Source organism: Chinchilla lanigera, unplaced genomic scaffold (assembly GCF_000276665.1).
Source record: "Chinchilla lanigera isolate Chin_1 unplaced genomic scaffold, ChiLan1.0 scaffold00025, whole genome shotgun sequence".
Classification (NCBI taxonomy): Eukaryota; Metazoa; Chordata; class Mammalia; order Rodentia; family Chinchillidae; genus Chinchilla; species Chinchilla lanigera.
The window spans coordinates 9272189-9281334 of NW_004955426.1; positions in this window are offsets into that span (position 1 = coordinate 9272189).

The window sequence follows — 9146 nt, forward strand, 5'->3', positions numbered from 1 at the left end:
TCTAAAGAAGGATAAACTTGAGATATTTATAGGGAAATGGACAACCTGAGACCATACTCCTAAGTGAATTAAATCAGTCCCACATGTATAAACATTGAATTGTCAGGGCTGGGGATTTAGCTCAGTGGCAAAAGCGCCTGCCTGGCAAGCGCAAGGTCGTGAGTTCGGTTCCCGGTACCAGAGAAAAAACAAAAAAACAAAAAAAAGAAAGGAGCAGACTTTAACAAGCAATCTTCACATCCCAGTAATGACAATTTCAGTGTTATATTGAATGTAGGTTTCACTGGGTTGCAAGAGCTGGCTTCCAAGCCAGATCCTTCTGTCTCAGCCTGCAGAGTGCAGTAGATAATTGCAAGCATGCACCACTACACCCGAGTGACAGAATTCCAAAGGATGTGGTAAGAAGGGGCTAAGACAGACTCAGCAGCAGGGAATCCTGACAAACCCTACCTCAGCCAGATGCAAAGTTCAAGCTCACAGAGAGGTCGTGTAGACAGTCAGGTCCCCCTATGGGTTGTTGAGATGATAGCACTTTCTAATCAAAGCAGAAATATGTTCTAATTTTCATTAAAAGAATATTATACAAATCCATACAAGGGCACATTCTGTAAGATACATGACCAGTATTACACAAAATTGTTAAAGTTAAGAAAAAAGAAGTCTGAGAACTACCATATGCATGAATAAAGAGGTAAGATAATTAAGCATAGTGTGGTGTACTAGAGGAGACGCTGAAAATAAGAGGTAAATTTGTCTCAAAACTAATAAATCTACAAAATACATACTTCAGTATTACACAGAGTTCAAATCTGTCTATGGTTTTTAACAAATATGTAAGATAGGAATATTTGGGGAAGCTGGGTGCAGGGATAATGGGAATGTTCTGTGTTCTCTATGTATATTTTCTGTAGATCCAAAAGAGTAATAACAACAAAGTTTACTTTTAAAAAGTGACTTTGGGGGGTTGGTGATTTAGCTCAGCGGCAAAAGTGCCTGCCTGGCAAGTGCAAGGTAGTGAGTTCGGTTCCCGGTACCGGAGAAAAACCAAAAAAAAAAAAAAAAGTGACTTTGGTAAATGTTTTCAGAATTTTGGTTAAAAATACTGTCAATCCAGCTACAACCCTCAACATTTCTGTTCTCTTTACCTTTTAATAGTTAAATATTGTATTTAATCGATGTGAAATGTACTTTGCGTGGTAACCAATGTGAATTTGTTCATTTATTTATTTATTTATCTTGGAGTTAGAAATTAAATTAGGGCCTTTACAATAAACCACATTCCTATGCTCTATGTTTTTCTTTGAGACAGATTTTGGCTAACTTGTCCAGACTGTCTCAAACTTGAGATCCTCCTGCCTCAGCCTCCAAAGTATTGAGATTATAGGCTTGCACCACCATACTCAGAATTAATTCTGTTTTTGTACCATATTTTCAGTACATTTAACACTGTATCCATGCATATTCAATTAACACTTTTAGCTAAATTTTAAGGCATTTTAAAAATTGCACATCATTTAAAGTTGATGCTAATTTCTCCAAGTTATTAGATTTATCTCCATCTAGAAGAACATTAAGCTTTATGAGTCTATTACATCTATAACATATTCAACAGAGACATTTTAAGAGCAGCTGATAGATTAACACACAAATCTAATGTGCTGTGGTTCGGGGTAACAATTTTAGTACAGTAGCAAGTGATATTCATTAAAATATGTATGTTAATCACAGTGCTAAATTCATTCTTCCATTGCTTTCAGAGACAGTAAGAAAGATTTGTTATCTTGCTTAGTACTATAAAATTGTCTAATACTTAATATTTTGAATGTTTTATTTTTCAGTGTAAGAAAAGGGCTTAACAAGCAGTTTTGCTCCCAGAAGAAAACCTTAACAGTTTTTTTTATGCAGAATTCAAGAATTCAATATTTATTCTAATGTTTTTAGTAAATGGGAGATTGTTCCTATATATTTTACTCTTCTCTCTTGTTGCTCAGTGAAAGAAAAATTGTTTTTATAAAATAACTCCTAACCTGTGAGTCAAACAAAGCAAAATTTGCACAATGACAAGGTCCAAATATAAAAGAATTAAGTATGCTTCAAATGTAGATAATAGCTAGGTGTCCTTTAAAGAGAAAATTACACTGCTAATGGTTAGTAGGGTTTTTTAACCTTGAAAATACATCTGAGATGAAAATTTAGTTGTTGTCAACAAACACAGCAACTTTGTTTGTTTCTTGGAAGAAAAGTAGAGTGACTGACTGCAGCGTCACCCCTTTTTGACCTCATGCCCAAAACTGAATTTTTTCTTCTGTGCTTAAGCATGGTGTGAAAAATATCAACAGGAATAACACTGGAATTCTGACCTTCTACCCATGGAATGAGGAATCCATTTAAACATTGGTTATTCAGTATCAATCAAAGAGTATTTTCAGACAAAATTTGTAAATTGCATAAAACCAACTAATTGCTTGGTAATGTAGGATTTCACTAATTTTAGGACTAGAGAGATCTTTGGGATAAGTAGCTGAAGGAGCAGACAGGGACTGAAAGGAAAAGAATGTAAGAGAATTTTCCACATAAAGGGATTTATTAGGTAGAATTTTAAGAGCACACACTCAAAGAAATAGAGTGTGGGTGTTTAAGAGAGACACATTTTCTTTTGTAGCTGGGAACGTTATGTTTCTCTTGAAGGGTCTGTGGGGGGTGAACAGAAAGGCAACCCCCCCCCACAGAACAGTACCGAAAGAAACAATTTTTTATAATATGAATGAGTTGAACTTTTAAAAAAAATTCTCTCAGTCTGTTCTTTTATTTTAAGGTCAAGTTCTTATTCTTCATTTATTTAAGTAGGTCAATTTATGGACTTGCAATATTCTTCAGGAACTTCAGATGAGAGATGTCTGGAAGGAAAGGGAGCATCAATTAACCAAGATGATATTGATATAGATATAACCTTAGATAATTTCAGCTGTGTTCAGGAAGTTGCAATCTTCTTTAAGTATAATTTTCAGTTATACTTTCCTTGTCTCCTTTTTAGCTATCTTCATTTTTTGTAGCTTACCTTACTTCTACAACTAGGTTTTATGAATTTCACCTTTACTTTTGCTAAATTAATGAAAAGCACCCTCTCCTATAAACTGCCTACCCAAAGAGAAGGAAAAACACACAGAACATAGGGAGATCTGATCTACAATGTGGGAACAATCACAGCCATGCTGACCTCCATCAATACCTACCTGCTAGAATATCAGTGTTTCCCTCAGGGCTTCATGTGTTAAAACCTAATGCACAGTATGAGCTACTAAAGGGTGCAAAGGAATATTATTGCCAAGTTTTTAGATGACATCCTTAAGAGCTGATTAAGATTTAGATGAAATCATTAGCATAGAGTCCTCACGACTGAGTCATAGTGATCTTACCAACAAAAGGGAGAGAGATCAGGAGTAGCACACATTTACTCCCTGTCTCTTGCCATAAAATACCTGGTGCTGCCTGAAGACCCTACCACCTCGCCTTGCAGCTCCAGAGCCATGAGCCAAGGTAAACCTGGTTTTACTTAAATGTACCCAGTCAGTAGTATTTGGTTGCAGACTACAGAAAATGAACTAATACACCATCTGACAGGTTGATTATATGTATGTATGAAAGAAAAGACTTTACAGTCGGTTAATAAGAATTGAGGCAGTAACTAGTATGATAAATAATAGAGTGATGCATCCTGTCTTCATTATCACTAAAAAGGAAAAACAATAACAACCACATGTAACCTTGATAAACAGTATTCAGATATTTAGAGTCAGGTTCTAGAGAAAAAGAACTGAAAGTAGAGTCATTTCCCTCATAAATACAAGAGAATTGAATTGATGAAAGGTGATGAAGTGGTAGAACAAAAATGGTAAAGAAAGGAAGTAATTAATTTTGAAGGTAAAGGAATTCCAAAAATATCACCTTTCAATTACTTAATTTACTTGCATAAGGAAATTAAATTAGCATCCTAGTTATTTGCAGTACTGTGATAGAACGCCATGGCTAATGCTGATATACACCTCATCTGACTTTTATTGAGGTAGTTATTTTAATAAATTATGCTTTATCTTTAAAATGATGCTATAATGATTTTTATTCTATTTATTTTATTCAGTCATATGTTACAGTTAACAATAGCTGACATATTTTACTATTTTAAATTAATCAATTATAATAAAAATAAAACCTTTCCTGAGTGTCATACCAATTTTTAAAAATCAGTGAAAAATACTACATATATTCTTTTTTTTTTTTTTTACAGAAAACTGAGATTTAAAATGTATTTAGAAGGCAGTATGACCTTTAGAATGTAGATATGGCAGACACTGTGCTGGAAAATTTAAGAAATCATTTCATTCAGCAGCCAGACATCCTCTCACCTATGACCTACAAAATGATTTAAATTTCCTTCCAATTTAAATGTTATTGCTATTTAATAGGTCATGTTTATATTGTGAGAATTTTTAATATTTAGATGAGCTTTGGAAAAACAGAAAGTGACCTTAGAACAAATGCATCCCTTGGCTCATAAAGCAGGCAGACTATGGGAGTGACAGAATGTTTACGATGTAAAGTCTCCTCCTATGCCAGCTCAACTCATCAGACAATCAGGAGTTAAATTCACTGTTGCTTTGTCTTAGTTACTGTTCTCTCATTGCTGAGACAAAATACCAAACATCCAGAACTAAGGAAGGAAAAGTTTATTTAGCTCACAGCTTGTGAAGATTTCAGTCCATACTTGACTGGCTCCAAGGAAGAGTGGCACATGGCAGAGGGCAACAGCTCACAGTGGCAGAAAACAGCAAAAGCAACAAGGGCAGAAAGAGGAGAGCAGCAGAAGGCAAGCCTCTTTTCTTCCCTTACATTGTGTGCAAACTACCTGCCCCAGAACTTCATGAGGCTTTTGGGGGACACATCCAGACACAAACCATAACATGCTTCTTAAATATGTAAATAGAACATTGCTTCACTGTTTGCTTAGATGATGAAATCAAGAAAATCTAGATTCATAAAATACACAACACAGCTAATAAATCTTATGAATGCATTGCTTTTCTAACTTTCTTCTTCTAGTAGTTATTGATGACTAGGTATTTTAAATTTCCTTGAGATAGAAAGCTACGGTGAGTGCATTTGTCTCTGCCTTCTGCCTCTAAACTGTATATCTGTCTCTCTATTTTTGCACCCTTTCCTTTGGTTATGCTTCATGGCATCTGTGTCTTAGTCCTATAGCACTTCTCTGGCATATCTTATTTACTATTTATCAATATATAATCAAATATATGATTCTCTCTCTGATCCTTTTCCCCTAGACAATTTCAAAATTATATTTTTCTTTTCAGCCCTGGATTACTATAATTAACTTTGTTAAGTTTGTATGCAAATTATATTAAATAATCAATGTTTTATTCTTTATCCTAGAAGCTGAAAGTTTCTGTTAGCACAAAACACACATATAATTAAACAAACATACTCATTCAAGGAATAAATCATTTTCCAGAAATAAAGCTGTTATATGTACCTTCAATTAAATCAAAATGAAGAATAGATAGGTAACCTTTGTATATGTCATCTTTAATTTGATTAAATTTATTTTAAGTGTTTATTTCTATCATCTGTCATGAGTTATCAGCTTCCTAAATATTCTTAAGAGTGATAAAATAGTTTTTTTTCCTATTTCCTTCACTTATGAGTCAGTTCACTCCAGAATTCCTATGTATGAGAATGATAAGTAGACAGTGAGATACTTGAGAAAAGATGTGAACTTCCAACTACCTCCTGAGTTTCCAGAGCTCAAACTGAGTGGGGACAAGCCTGTGTGCAGCGTTGGTCCAGCAAATGCGTGTCCCCCACAGTGTGAGGGGAAAAATAGCTCATAACATGCATTAGGAGCCGGGCATGGTGGTGCACGCCTATAATCTCAGCACTCGGGAGACTGAGGCAGGAGGATCTTATGAGTTCGAGGCCAGCCTGGGCTACGAAGTGAACTCATGGCCAGCCTGAACTGCATAGTGAGACCCTGTCTCAAAAAAAATGACAAAAAAATAAATAAATGTGCATTAGGTTTTAGCACATGAAGCCCTGAGGGACACGCTGACATCATACCAGGTAGGGATTGATCGAGGTCAAAATGGCTGTGATTGTCCCCACATTGTAGATCAGATCTCCCTATGTTCTGCGTGTTTTTCCTTCTCTTTGGGTAGGCACCTTATAAGAGGAGGTGCTTTTCACTATTTTAGAAAAAGTAAAAGTAAAATTCATAAAACCTAGTCATAGAAGTGGGACAAGCTAGAAAAAATGAAGATAGCTAAAAAGAAGACAAGGCCACAGTATGCTGGGAAACTCAGATATGGATACTGAGAAGTTGGGCAAGAACACACTGGTCAGGACGTGTACAAAGGACAGGTTATAGGCCAACTGCAAAGGGAGATTGGTTATGTGATGTGGAGTGGTTGAATAAATCAATAAATTAAGGATAATAGTAACAAGGCTTCTACATCAGTGAAGTGAGATACAATTAAGGAATAGGAACAGATTAGAAGGAATAAAATGAATTCTGTAAAAGTGGATAAGAATTTGGAACGTCAATGGTAATCAGTTATGAATATGTTTAATTACATAGATATGATGCATTCCATTAAATGAAGATGCGTGTAAAGTTTTGAGCCTGGGTCATCTTTATTTTTCCAAAGGAATAATTCTACATAAACCAACAAATAAAGTAATTGACAGATACAGTTAAAAACAGCAACAAGTAAAGCTGTAGACTCCAGTAAAACCACCTTCTTTCCAAATGTGGAAAAATGTCAGCATCAAAATAATATTAATAATCACCTATTAAAAATATAAACCTATAGAGATAAACAGACATAATAAAAGTCTTATGAGATGTTAGATATATATAAAGTCAAAAATAAATATCTCCCAATATATATTAATTACAAAACAAAAACTGTAACTTTAGAGTGCTGAGTTCTGGCAGATACCACCTTCATTAAGGGATTAAAGTTTGCATTACCATTAATAAAATGAAATATTTTCGATTTGTAATCTGATAGAAAGGGAATTTAACATTTCTTTGATAGTCTTGCTAAATTTCAACTCTTTGAATGTTTTTGTAATTTCTGTCTAATTTGATTGTGAAGTCAGAAGTTCAACCATAACCTCTAACTCTGTACTGAGGGCTGCAGGGTTTGTGACCATGGACATTGACAATATGCCTGTCATGAGATGCAGTTTTTCTGGTGGACATCCTGATGACAAACATGGGACAAGACGTTCCTTGCACAGGAAGCCTTTCTTTTTTTGGAAAACACACTTGTCTGACCTATGTCCACATTAATCCTGCCTGGATTATCACTCTTTTGCAGGCTTTTGACCAAGAAGGAAGGTAGCTTGAAATGTTTGCGATAAGGAGGGAAGGATGGAAAATGATAATATACACAAGAAATAACAAAGGTTTTTGTTAGTTGCCAATTCCAGAGAAAAGATGTCTTCATCCTTATGGCACCAACAGAAAGGTGAATCATCCCAGACACACACACACCCACACACACACATCACACATCATCTCACACACTCTCAATCAGTAGGTATGAAGCACAAGTGGGAAAGTGAAGGATCTGTGGGACGGGGGCTATTGGGATGTGGAGCATTATCTGCTTGGGTTTGCCGCTAGGAAATCTACTTGGTATGTTGTGAGCAAGTAGGCAGCGATTCTGTGGCATCACACTGTGAAAAAGAGATGGTCACTAGAGGATCAACATATCTAAGAACTCTCCACATGTTACTACTTAGGAGCCAGGTACAACAATCATTATGGAAACTCTCATAACAAAAACACTATCTAGTACTTCTCTATGAAGACATAATTCTGTTTACCTTCACAGGTAGATTTTGACACTTAGGGTTGAACCTACAGACTGCTATGTGAAACTGACTAAACTTGTGCTGGAAATTGGCACTAAATTTAGACAAATGTTTTTTTCTGCATCTCTTACTTTTTTCTGTTAAAGTGATTGATTGTAGTGACTGGTGTTTAATTATGGGGTCTACAAAGTTCTGTGTCTGAATCTTGTCTGAAATCACCAACTCTGTTTCACCATGAGTTTCAGAGCAATGGCAATGACTACTAAAGTCATTGTCCCTTTTTCTTTTCCCCCTTTCCTCAAACCTCTAGACTTATGTCACTTAGTGAGTGACAATCTTTCCAGAAAATCAGCTTGTCTGTCACTTTAAATTTTTGTACAAAATTATTTTACCACTTACTTATTGTTTTTGATTGTTTGCCAAACAACATTGAAAATGTAATGTTGGGGCTGGGTATTTAGCTCAGCGCACAGTGCCTGCCTGACAAACATAAGGTTGTGAGTTCGGTTCCTGGTACCGAAAAAAAAAAAAAAAAAGGAACGTTAGCAGGAGTGTTATATATTGCTTAAGCACTAGCAATTGCACAGTATCTATAACAACACAAGTAAAAGTTTGCAGCAGTGTAAATATTGTTTCAAGCATTTTTTATATGCTCATATGAGACTACAACATTTATAGGTAGGCATTTTCTCGAAATTCATTTGCATTTTTCATTGAATACCAGCAGGAGTTTTACACTAATAAGCATACATTATACATTTATCCATGTTAAATAAATACTAATGAGCTCTAGTTATGGTTTTCATGTCAAACATCTGGATATTTAGGACTTGATTTTGATGTTAAACAAAAATTGTTCTTACTTGTAATGTGTGAGAGTACACATAATTTGAACTTTTGAACAGTATTTGGTACCAAATTTAATTTTTTAAAAATCAAAGTCACATTAAATTCAAAAGTATAATTGTACCATTTTAAAAGCTACAAATATTCATATTTACAGTATATAAATGGGACTATACACATTAAATGTTCCAGTATAATTTACAATAGTTTATATTTAAACAGGTTGAAGTAATTAACCTTGTAAAGTACAATAAGCATTATATTACCAAATGTAACATATTTGTAGTTCCTAGATTTAAGATAAAATGAAATACATAAAAGCCAACTATAAAAGTTTGAGGAATCACCAGCTTTTATTATTATTATTTTATTTATTTATTTATTTATTTTTTTGGTTTTTCTCCAGT